The sequence below is a fragment of the Manis javanica genome, chromosome 13 (genome assembly GCF_040802235.1).
Source record: "Manis javanica isolate MJ-LG chromosome 13, MJ_LKY, whole genome shotgun sequence".
Lineage (NCBI taxonomy): Eukaryota > Metazoa > Chordata > Mammalia > Pholidota > Manidae > Manis > Manis javanica.
In genome coordinates, this window is record NC_133168.1 from 8,669,971 (window position 1) to 8,683,217 (window position 13,247).

The 13,247-nt window shown below is 39.2% G+C and overlaps 1 protein-coding gene across 7 annotated transcripts in view; it reads left to right on the forward strand.

The window, feature by feature from the left end:
• Positions 1 to 1,027: 1,027 nt before the first annotated feature.
• FBXL4 (F-box and leucine rich repeat protein 4) overlaps positions 1,028 to 13,247 on the forward strand; it is a 63,365-nt gene continuing 51,145 nt past the window's right edge. For 6 of the 7 annotated variants that reach the window (XM_037001092.2, XM_073220932.1, XM_037001096.2 and 3 more), the window contains exon 1: positions 1,028 to 1,178. The gene's annotated coding sequence lies outside the window, so the exon portion shown is untranslated. Of the gene's footprint in view, positions 1,179 to 2,902; positions 2,922 to 13,247 lie in introns of those variants that run through there. The other variant, XM_037001093.2, reaches the window with a different exon arrangement.

Here is a 13,247-nt window from a genome sequence, read left to right on the forward strand (position 1 = left end):
ATCATCCATTTGTTAAAACTAGGAAACCAACATTGGTACAACCAACTATATTCAGCTCTTCATTCCCATTTTCCTACTTTTCCCACAAATGGCCTTTTCATGTTCCAGAATCCCATTTGAAATACCATATTACATTTAGTAGTCTTGTCTCATAAGTCCCTCTCTGTGGTCTGTGACAATTTCTCAGTTTTTCCTTTTTTTTTTTAAATTAACTTGATAGCTTCTTCAGGTATTTTCTAGGATACCCGGGTTTTCTGATGTTGTCTCAAGGTTAGACTGGGTTCATTGGTTTTTAAGGAGGAGTATTATGGAAATGAAGTGCCCTTCTCCTTACATCAGGGTGATGCTATAAACTTGGTTTATCACTGATGGTATTAACTTTCATCTGGCTAAGACAGTCAGTATTCACTAGGTTTCTCCACAATAAAGTGATTTTTCCTTCTTTTCCGTATTCTTTGGAAGCAAGTCACTAAGTGCTGCCCACACGCAAGGGAAGTTGGGGATTATGTTACAATTCTTTTTTAAAATCTTCAGTTTTGTATGCCATTTATACTGCACATCATATATCAGCTCATCTCTTCATTATTGCTTTTCCAGTAAGTACCAGAGACTGAGAAAGGGAGACCCTGAGAGCATCTTCTCCATCAAAGGTTGATCCCGGCTCCCGAATGCGGGGAGGGAAAGGAGACTGCAGGAAGGATTTGTATCTGGGATAGAGAGGTCTGCACACTTGGTGAATTATGCCTTGAGAGTGTTTATAAGTTATGTTCTATTTCTCCTCTGAGGTCCTTACCACCTCTAATCTATGCCGCATCTGACCCACCGACCCTGGACCGAAGCCGAACAGGGATTCCCTGCAGATGCAGGCGGGAGGGAGGAACGGATCTTCTCCGCAGCGGATTTGCATCCGCTGCCGGCGGGAGAGTAACTGGGCAATTTATGGGGCGGGGCGGCCGGAGGTAAGCCCCGCCCTCTGGCCCGAGAGGGGGCCGCCCGCGCCGGCGGTGCCCCGCCTCCCCGGCCCCGCCCCAGCCCGCGGCCTCTGCGGCCCACTTCCGGGTCGCGCGCCGCCGTCCCCGCTGCGCGGGCCTGTGGAAGCCGCCCCTGCGCTCCGGCCTCCCCGCGCCGCCGGGTAGCTGGTGGAGCCCGCGGTGCGCGCCTCTCCCGGACCCTGCAGGGTACGGCCCTTCTTTTACTTCTCACCCCTGCGGGTCTGTTTCCCCCCCTGGGCGCTGGGGCGAGCGCCGAGCTTCGGGGAGCCTAGGCGCGGGCTGAGGTCCCGGCCGCCCGCCCCGCGCCGCGGGGCTTCCTGGGGACCCCGCAAGCAGCCTACGTGGCGCGGGCGCCACCTCTGCACCACTGGGCCGCGGGGCGCGCGGCGTCTACCGGCGTGCGCGGCGCAGCTTTACATCGAGGTGCCTGCGGGCTGCCCGCCTGCAGCTCCGCCTGGGCCGCCAGCCCACCTGGACGTGGTGCGCCTGTGCACGGCTTCATTTCCCTCCGGCAGCCGGCGGGGCTCTGGCCAATGAGGCCAATGTCTGCAGGACTGCCATCACGTACCCGGCAGCTACCCTGTTTCTACGTCGAGGGGTGTCCTTATAGTGTAGTGTGATGATAACCGTCCCCTCGGCCTCCTTGTCAACCCGTTTGCCGTGGGCATGGTTTTGGGTTCCCTTGATAGTTCCCCACATGCTCATGGCCACAAAGCCTCGGACTGCATTCGCTGATTGAAATATACGAATAGTTAGAAAGCAGAGGTGATACGGACCTGTGGTCAGGTAGCTGTATTGGCAGGGTACCGTGGCTGATTTATGCCCTGGAGAATTCCCTAACGCAGCTGCAGCGATGGGTCTGTTGCAGGACACACGCTGCCTTTACTGCTTCCTGTTGTGCGCTCCTTGTCTTCCTAAATTCAGAATATAGGCACATTTTATGCTGAAAGCGCACTGCGTGCGTCTGTCGTCTTACACTACAACATCGTACCTGTTGGTTAAGTGGAGGTAGATTTTCCTGCTACATCAACGCTCCTACAACGCTCCTTTATTACTTTGTTCGATATCAAGTTCATGGAGGGAAGGGACAGTGCGTGTCTAGAGGCAGCGGGCATCACCCCCTAGTAGGCACCCTAATGGTTGACTGAAGTGGATTCTTTCCATTCTGAATGGGTACCAACTCTGAAAAAAAAAAAAAACTGTTCCCAAATCTTAGCTTTTCTGAACCTTGCATTTTCATGTTCTTAACCTTCTGTTTTGGGCTTGGAAAATCCAATCCGCCCAGTGTAAACTGGTTAATGTCTTCTTTCTAATGCCATGAAGCAGTTATGCAGTTTTGGTCTTCTGTAAAATGATATCTTAAAATATGGCCAACTCATTTACTTTCAAATATGATCTATGAACAAAAACTACCTCTCTTTCTTTACTGTTTTAGGCTCATTGCCTAATTTTCTTATTTTCCTGTGATCAGCCTTCTCCACCTTAACTCGATGGAGCTAACCCTAGTGTCCTTATAAGACCTTTTGCTATATGAATCGTGTATATAAAAATCCACCTGTTTTCTCCTGTTACTTTCAATGAAGACATTTTAATCTTCATATTTAAATCTTTAACCCTCCTCAACTATTCTGTAGTGTGAGGAAGGAAGGAAGGCTCTAACTTTTTTTTCCCCCAAACTTGTTAGCCAGTAACCCCACCATCATCTGTTGAATTCTGTTTTCCCTTACTGATAACAAATACTATATTTATCCTGGGCTCTAACTCGTGTCTATTCTTGGGACTTTTTCTGAACTGTTCAGTGACCTGTGACTTTCTACACTTATGCTGCTGTTGGTACTTTAGCTTTATAATATGTTTTAATGTCTCATGATCCAAACAGTGCCTGGCATAGTAGACCACTAAAATTTTGGGAATGAACACTTTATTGGGGTAAGCTGATTTACTTTTTTACTCCTTTCCCTTCTTTAAGTTTCTTGTCTGTTCTTGAAGTTATTATTTTTTAGCTTGCCTTTCCCATGTTCATTTGAATGGTTAGCCATTGTTAAATAAATCCCTTCTCTGTAACTGAGGGCTCACCTTGTAGCCTTTCTCCTCAGATAGAGAATCAGCTCAATTCAAAATTTGCATATCTTTCGACCTTGCGTTGTGTGTTAGGAAGTGTAGTGTGTCTTCTCAGCTATGACTGGACGGTCTGTACCTAGTTTCAGTAGCTCTTAAGATTGCCTATAGAAGTGATCTATGGGACAGCCCCATGTCCATTTTTTTTTTTACCATCTCAACTGGACATCCCAACTGGAAATAATACATTTTCAAGTGTTGCTGAAATAGATATTTAGAAATTAGATTATAAAATAACGTATACATTCTTACTAAAAAAGGTCGGGTAGTTTGGAAATAGCCAAAAGGAAAAAGAGAAAGTCCTGTGTCCCACTTACCCTGGAACCCCATTTCCCAGAGGTCATCACTACTGATCATTTGTTCTCTCTCTCTCCTTCCAGACATTAAAAGAAATGTGTATAAGTTCACATTTATCTCATAAATGGCAGTGTGCTATATATAATTTTCTGTAACTTCCCATTAAAATCTTTTTGGCATTTCATTGTAGGAATAACCCAAAATTTGTTTAATCAATCCCCTGATGATATTTAGGCTATTTAAGATTTATTTCTACTGCAAACAAAACTACAGGGATCGTTTCTGTATGTATGTATTGCAAGTTGGTTAATTTCCTCAGTGTAAACGCTTTGACAATAGCTGAGTCAAAGGCTATATGCATTTTAAATTAGGATTGTGCCATATTGCTCTTCAAAAGGTTGTTGTTGTAAGAATACATTTATATAATTTATAAGAATACGGCCTCTGCCATATCATTGCCAAAAATTGTTGAAGGTCTGAGATTTTACCTTACGTATAAGCCGACAGTTTCATAGAAAGTGGCAGAAGATGGGAGGCTCCTGGGTCAGAGACAAAGCGCAATAGTAACAGTAGCCAGAGCATTATCATTTTCTTGTGCCACTTCCTGGAGCCCCAGTTTCTGCAGGGTAATGTGATGAGGGCTGGGTGAAGTTACCATGTGCAGTAAAATGCCGGATAGTAAACAAGCGTGCTCTCTGCTCCCAGGGAAATCTATCTGCTATGGATGTTTGCTGTATAAACACCTATAAAAGGTAATCATAAACTAAGGCCAGAGGTTCTCCTGCTTTATAAGACATGCAGAGTGTGAGCAGCTTGTGTAGCATTGACTCAAAACATCACTAAGATGATGTAATCATTTTTTGTATTTTAGTAATTTTGTGGATGAAAAATGCTGTTTTAATTTTTTATTTCTTTGGTTCTTGATAGAGTGGAATATCTATAAATGTTTTTGGGCCATTTGTATTTTTTTGTTACTTACCTGTTCATATTCTTTGCTTCATTTTTTGTTGAGGTGTTCCTCTTTTTCTTATTGACTTGTAATAGCTCTTTATATGTAGTGGCTATTAATGATATGGTACACCATTTACTAGTATTTTTTCATAGTCTATTCTTTTAATGCTGTTTCTGGGGACTTCTGCTATATAGAAATCTTGGTAATATTTGTAGTCAGTTCTGTTATTCTCTTCCTTTATGACCTCTGAGTTTCTACCCCAAAGTCATTAATATTTTGTACATAGTCTCTTATTGGGTATTTTGTATCATATATTTAGATTTAAAAAAAATGTTTGCTATGATAATATTCTAAATTTACTTTTAAAAGTGTCTGGACATTTTCCCAAAACATTTATTTTGATAAGCTGTCCTTTCCCTGTTGCTTGAATGTGACACATTTATTATACTACGTAGCTATTTGTTGTTTTCTCAAAACTGAAAAACCAGTAAGCAAAATGTCCTCTACTACTGTGACTATGAATTTGCTTGAGTTCATCCTTATTGATTAGTAAGTTTAATTGTTCTTAGTAGTTTTACTCTTAAATATAAAATACCTTCTTTTAATGATTAGTGATTTTTGCCTTGGAGTCAGCACTGCCTGGTATTCCTGTTGCCATCTTTGTCAGTTTCTGTGTACCAGGTAGATCTTTATTAGCTTACATTTATTTTTAGTCATTCTGCAGCATTTGACTTTACTTGCCACTCTTGTATACATCAAACATCCTATAGTTGGACTTTTATTGTTCCCTCCATTCCTCCCGTCCCAATTGGAAAGTTTGTATTTTTTGCATTTTTTAAAACTTTCTTTTGGTGATAATTATAATTCACATGCAAATATAAGACATAATATAGAAAGATTCTGTATACACTTCACCCAGTATCTGCTACGATAACATTTTGCATGACTATAATACAATATTACCCCCAGGAATTCCACAGACCTTATTCAGATTTTGTAAGTTTTACATTTACTTGTATGGGGTGTGTGTACGTGTGTGTGTGTGTGCTTAGTTCTCTGCAATTTTATGTAGGTCTTGCAACCACACCATAGTCCAATCCAGAACGGTTCCATTACATGAATTCTTTGTGCCAAAGGGTTTATCTTTTAATAGGAAAATTTAACCTATTCATATTTATACTTTTCCTTTCTCCCCTGCAAGTCTGGAAATTTCTAAAATCATCTACAACTGACTGTGTTGCCCTTACACCTCCATTTAATAAGGTGAGACCTTGACTCCTTGCTTCTTTACATTCTTGTTTTTATTAACTTGATTTCTTTTTAAAATTACTAATAATTTTTTCCTCCAACTATCCTTCTGAACTTTACCAGTACTGTATCTTTAATGATTTAGATTTAACTATAAAGCTACTGGTTACTTGAATATAATGTCTTCCCCCTTGAAAAATTAGTTGTTTTTTGAAGCATTATGGAAAGTAGATTTGCATTTCCAGAAATATTTTTCATTTTGTTTGTTGCTGGTTTTTCTATGTGAATAAGCGTTTGAGGCAGTTTTTTTCCTTTAGAATTTCTGAAATATTATATTATCTTTTAGCATTTCCTTGACTTTTCAAGAGCTTCAGTCTTCTTGAATTCATTTTATATAAGTACTAAGTTTCTTGTATTTGTGTTTTATATCACTTAGCGTTGTTTTCATTTTATTTTAAAATTTATGTTGGCCACCATGTTTTTTTAATTTCAAAGATTACAAAATTTTAAAATTATACTTGTTTTAAGAATTTTATACTCTCTTAATTCACACTAAAGATGATCATTATTTTTAAACTATGCTTCCATTAACTTTTATTGGAGACTATTTGCCCTAATTGCCCAACTTGTTTCCCTGTCTTTAGGATGGCTAATTCTACTCATGTGTGTAAATGCAGATCTGTAGTGGCTGATTTTTTTTTTTTCCGGTCAGGAATCTCTGTGAAATCATGAAAGTCACTATTCTCTTTTTCAGACAGGTAGTTTCCTGAGGCCATATGAGTGGTGGCAGCTGTGTGATCAGGCTTTGCCCTGGGTGTAATGAATGGCAGGACCTGCCCGCTAATAGATGTCTCTCAGGGTGTGCTGGTCAGGTACAGTCTGATAAGCTAGGACACCCATAAACGAGCTGATACTGTGGTATCAAATCTCCAGCTTGACTCTGTTTAGTTCCTAAACAAAGACTGAAAATAAAAGCATACAGAACAGTCCCATCACCCTAAGGGTTCCTTTGGGTGGTTCTTTGTAGTTACTGGAGTCAGCCTCTATCTTCTCCCTGAATTCCCTGGCAGTCGCTGATGTGTTTGCCTTCACTGTAGTTGTGCCTTTTGCAGAGTATCATATAAACAAAGTTGTACAACATGTAGCCTTTGGGTGTGGCTTCTTTCACTTATAAATCATTAAAAAATTCAGCTATGCTACTGGCTGAATCCATGATTCATTCCTTTTTATTACTGACTGGCATTTTTTTGTATGGATGTATCACTGTTTATCCATTGACCTGTTGAAGACATCCTGGATGTTTCTGGGTTACAGTGATTATAAATAAATCTGCTATAAACACTTGTGTGCAGGTTTTTGTTTGAATATATTTCCAGTACACTTGAGTAAATAACTAGGAGTGGGATTGGTGGATGTTGTGGTAAGGATATGTTGAATTTTACAAGAAAATGCTGAAGTGTTCCAAAGTGGTGATACCATTTTGCATTCCCACTGAAAGTGTTTGCAGCATCCATTTTGGTATCATCTTAAAATTTGATTAAACTGTAATTAACTCTTCCCAGACTGAAGATGTTAAATACTATCTTTGCCAGGGTTTACCCTTTTGAAACAGTGTTTGATACTCCTCTTAAGTAAAATGTTTGCTGGGATACACAAAAAATATGCCATGAAAACAATAAATTGGACTTAATAAAAATTGAAAAGTTTTGTCTTTAAAGATACTATCAAATGATGAAAAAGCAGACAGACTGTGAGAAAATATTCACAAAATGTATAGTTGGTAAAGATCTTGTGTCTAGAATGTATAAAGAACTTTTAGAACTCAATAATAATAATAATAAAAACACCCTGATTTTAAAAATAGACAAAATAAACATTTAATTAAAGAAGATACAAACAAGGACATGAAAATATGGTTCATTACTAGTACCTGAGAAATGCAAATTAATTAAAACCACAAGACATTACCGCCCAGCCACTGGATTGACTAAACACTGATAGTATTAACTATTGGTGAGGATGTGGAGAACTGGAACTCTCATATATTGCTTGCAGGAATGTAAAATGCTACAGCCACTTTGGAAGCATTTTGCCACTAGAAACAACTCAAATGTCTATCAACAGGTGAATGGATATGTCCATATAATGGATATGATTCAGCAATAAAAAAGAACAAACTACTGATGGACATAACAAGGATGAATATCAAAGATATGAACTAGGCACAAAGGAATATGTGTATTATTTCGCTTATATATAACTCTAGAGTAAAGGACAATTTGATTTATAGTGACAAGAAGCCAGTCAGTTTTTACCTGGTGCAGGGAGTGGGTGAGTAATTGCGAGGGGGCTCTGGTGAACCTCTTGGGCAATGGAAATATTTTATATCTTGTTTTTTTGTAGTGGTTCCATTGGTATGTGTCCTAAAACATAGTGAACTGTACACTTAAAATGGAGTACATTTTTGGAATGCAAATTATACCCCACACTTAATTTAACAGTATTATGCCATGTTAGTTAATTGCTCTTTTAGCATAAATGGCTAGCAATGCTATACCTAGGATTGTGCAGATGGAGTTTTAGGAAGGCTAACTGTAAATTCAGTGTATTTTTATTAGGTAAAGTATTCTTTATTTTAATGTATAAAAATGTATAGCTAGTATTTGGCTAACGTAACTTTGCATTTACTTTGTGGTTTTAAGAGCTTGAGAGATTTTTTTCCTTCTCTTCAGTGAATCCATTAGAATTACCTTCAGCAAGATAGCTCTGATTTTTTAATATTTTTAGGTTTTAGTTAAATATATATTATGTATCTGCTAAAGGTTTAGGGTCATTCTAAATTCACATTTCTTCTCATTCAGGTGGTTTATTCTCACCTATCATTAAACAAATGAAGAAGAGGGTAAAATACAGATAAAGCAGCATAGTGGCGTCTGTATTTACGGTGCTTTGGACTATCATACATGTTATTAGAAACATGCTCCTCCTCATTGCTTCGTGAGACAGCACCTTGGGCAGGAAGAGGGTTTCCAGATCCATTGTATTAAATCACCATATGCTTATCCTACATCTGCTTTTTTGGGAAAACATTGACTCCTTAATTCCTTTTACTTGCTACTGAAGAATGTTTATGAAATATTTTGTTAAGTTTAGATATGCTTGTTAAAGAGAATCTAGGAAAGAAAGAGGAGAGAGAAAACATTGTGCAGAAGTAACCATTAACAATTTCTAGTTTAAATTGATGCTACATTTCCTCCTTAGTTTTCTGGCAAGTTCATCCCTAAGTACCTGCTTACCCTCACCATTTGTTGTTAACTCAGTGGAAAATTTGAAGAGCCCACTGCGTTCCATACTTCTGGTATTTTTGAAGCCTACTTTGATTCCTGGAAGAGAGAGAAGTACTGTTTGCCTATTTGGTTTTCAAGATTTTTCCTCGGCCCGTAGGTTTTTCTTTCTGGTTGGTTCCCCTGCCTTCTGCTGCTGCTTTGTTTACCTGGGTTTTGCATCACTGAAGCTGGATGGGGGGCTCTGTACTCCCTGTTCACCCACTTGGTTCAGTTAAGAATGCTACCTATTCAGTCTCTATTGGGGCCTTGTTGATTAAAAACTGTAATCATAAAAAATAGTATTAACTGAGGAGAATTTCCTTAGAAGAAGAGAGAGGCACATAAAGTCTTGCCAGTCCATCCCAGTATCCTTACTGACACAGTTACATTACTTCAGTGTAGTACATTGGAGTGTAAATAATTATGATGGAGAAACAGTATCAACCTGTCTTTTGACCCTTGCTCTTACTTTATTGCTTCTCTTGGCCTGTCTCTTCCCTCTTCTCTTAGGTTATCCATTTTTTTAAGAAATTCTTATCCATCCATAGTTTTTTCAGTTCCCTGTAATCACCTAGTGGTCTTAACATAGATCTGGAGTGTTGAAAAAAAAAAAGATCATTATATTTGAGAAATAGCTCTCTTTTATCTCTTCAGTCATCTCTTTCATGAAAATCTCTTTAATTTCAATCACAGTTTCTTTGTGACCAAGGTCAAGTCCCTTTCATGTATTCAGGGGCTGCCTTTGTACTAATAGAAGTTACTACTTTTTTACATTTCCTTTGAACAGTAGAATCTCAATATGTATACTATTCCTTATTGGATGGCTTCAAGGAAAGCCATACATTTGATTCTTACCTATTGTGTTTTGGTTTTTATTATCCATTTGCCCCCTCTTTTTCTCTGTATCGAGATATGGGACTTTTTTTTGCTTTGTTTTTTTGGTGTATGTGTACCTTAAAGAATCACTGACTTCATTTCTGTGTTTATTTTAATTCTCTCCTTCCATCTACACTGCCAATATTCAAAAACAGAATAAATCTTTATTGAGCATATATTGGCATGTGCTAGGCCCTGGGATATACTTATACTTACACAGTCTCTGAACTTGAGGAATTAGGGTAGAAATTCTCAGCAGGTAAGAAATGGCACGCAAATGTAAGAGCAAAGGAAAAAGTGGGTAGCGGGTAAGGTCTGAACCCGACCTTAAAGCATGGGTAAGAGGGTGCCAAGCAGAGGAGGAGCAAGGGCATGTTCCAGAGCAGCGCAGCCTCAGTGGGAGACTCGGGAGATGCTGACGTCAAAAGCACAGGTGCGCTTGAGGGCACGGGAGATGTGCTGGGGGGACGACGGCAGGAAGTAGAAGGGAGAAAATGGGTGCCAAGGTATGTGGGATGTTCTTGTGTATCATTTATCAAAAACCAGTGTCCCTTTTTGCGACTTGCATATATTTGACAATAAAAAGGAAGAAGACCCAGGGAGGAGACTGCGAAGAGGTTGGGTTATCGGAGAGGGGGAAGGAGATAGAAGAGCGCGCGGTGACCTAGAAGCCTAGCAGGGCCAGGCGGGAAGGTGGGCTGGTTATGAGTGTCAGCTGCTGCACCAAATTCAAAAACAATTCCACTCCTCTGGGTCGATTATTTTCCTCCACGCACCCATGTCTTGGCTTCTAGACTCAACCAGAAGAGCTCTTTCCTCAAAATAGTGTCAGAAGCAATCCAATTTAAGGTTCTCCCTTTTTCCTTGATTTGCTAACATGTTACACACACCTCATCACATTTTGGTACAATGCTACACATCTGCCTACGCCCTCGTTTTTTTCTGTCATTTCCTTGACATGTATCTGTGGGCTGTTTTGCAAGTATGAGTCGAGTCATGACTTGCCTTATTGCTTAGCCTGTTTACCTTTTCCTGTATCTCTTCACTTTAATTTGAGAATCGTCTTTTGTGTTCAGCTTGTTTTCCAGGTTCTTTCATCACACTGTGGACCTGGCCTTGGCCCTGTTACGGCTTGAGTTCATTCCTATGGCCTCCTTTTGTTTATTTCGCTTTACCCTCCTGCCTTTTCCTCTGCCAAAGCGCAAGCCCTCTTCCCCGCAGTTCCTGCCATCCTGCTTCTCTCCGCCTCATCGCCTCCCCATCTCACTTCAAATCTCAGTAGTAAACATATGTTCTCCCTTGTCTGTACCTCTTAATTTCTCTTTTCCACCGTTATTGCTTTCTGTGTAATTGTATTATTTAACTTTGTTAAGCATTTTATAATATGAAAGACGTAGTTGAAAATAAAGTTGTATTATAATAAAATCATGTCGTGTACAGCTAGTTGTTTCCCAAGGAGCACGAAAGTCTCATGATACAAGTTAAAATGCCAGTTGTTTTGTGTTGATTATGTTGGTATAAAAGTTCAGTGTGTTGCAGAGAATTTCTTATCACATAATTATTGTTGATAAGTGGTTGGATTAAACGAATGAAATAAAAATCATCCTATTTCTAACATTTTGTTAAATGAAATATAATATTTTTATATGTTCTGAGAATCCTTAGAATTAAAGTAGCATTTTGAATGAATTGGAAAAGAAAATGTCTTCCCAAGGTGTATTTCATCATCACCCTTTTGGATAAATTTAATGTAACAGACTAATATTGATTTTTTTGCACCAGGTGGGAAAAATCATTTTGTCTTTGAGTCCCATTCTCCTCCTGAAATAGAGTTCTTGTATCTTTTGCATTTGGTGGCTTACCCATTGGGATATTCATTGGCTGTCACACATTGCCCCCACGCCTTGGCAGAAGTCCAGACGGTACATGGACAGTGTGAACCTCTGCACTGGTGATCGCTGCCCACGTGTGAGTCCTGAGACGCTGGCTGGTTCCCTTTATAGCTTCACTTCCCAGGGAAAAGTGGAGCGAGCTCTCCTTTTTCTCCATATGTTCCTCCCCACTCCCCAAACACTCTTATGTATCATCTTAGTTGACTGGAAGTTGAGGATCAGTAAAGGATGTTAACAATGGACTTGCACATCTCCCTTTTTTTATTTCTGTGCCTTGTTTATTTTCAAAAACAGGTTTCAACTTCATTGCGTATTTCCAAATAATATTGCTGGCAAAAGAATAAATATATCTGCTTTTTCAGTGTACTGTACACTGCTTTTCCTTCTGAGAAAAATTTCTTTTGTCATTTTTAACTTCATCTCAGCAAAAATTAACCCAAAAGATCATTGTTACCTATAGTTGGAAAAAAGTATCCCTTTACATTTCTCTTCTACACAGAAGTTTGAAAAATAATATGTACATTTACAGTTGATAACTCACTTTTATATAAGTTGGCTCAATGCAAAATTTTATTTAACTGTAACATAGATTAAAAAATGATAATGCCCATCTGACAATTTTGCTGCTTTTGATATTATCCCATAGGCTACAATGGTAAAAGCTGGCTGGGAGCAGTTGTAAAGTGTGTGGCTTGGCATGTCAAGTAGAATTTGACTTTCACAGCGTGTCTCAGTCTTTTTGCCCAGAATGATTGTGGAAGTTCACATGGATGATGATATGTTATTTTGCAGATGTTTCTTTGGTTTTATAAAACTTTTACTTTCTGATAGAGTCAGTTCTGTGAAGAAAGTTAAAGGTGCTTAGCTGAGGCCATTTATAAACTTTGGGGTGAGAGGCAATGTTCAAAGATGATACAGACTCATCGGTCCACCTTCACAGGTAGTCAGTCTTCTATCCTTCCCTTGAAGATACCCAGGAGTAAAACCTCCACATTCTCCAAATCAGCTGATCGGTTAATTGCATTGGATACTTGTACATTGTTCTTTATCTCCCAAATTTCTTTTCTCCAGGTTAAATTTATTTCATTAATTTTCTTTTAAGAAAGAGAAGGATCAAGTGACTTCTTTGGAAAACTGCCCTATTTAATTTACTGGGGGCCTGTTTTGAAATAAAGGATACATGGTAAGAGAAAGAGCTGCAGCATTTCAAATTTTGGTGATAAAGATTTGAGGTTTGTGCAGTTGTAAAACAGTATTTTTGATAGACATATACTTGTGGTAGGTGAAATGTTTGAACAGAGAAGTGATACACTAGGTAACTGTATTTCCCTACATTTATAACATGACCCGCAGTCTAGCCCTTGGTGCCGTATATCCTGAGGTGAGTCTGATGTGTTATTCATGATACATTTATCCCTAGGAACATGAGCTGCAGGAACCCCTTATTTATTTTCATACAGGCTTTGTGACTTTTCTCCAGAAAAAGCCTTAAGCAGATCGTTGTGTTATTCCTTGTTCCTGGGGTGCAGTTTCCTCCATTTCGTGA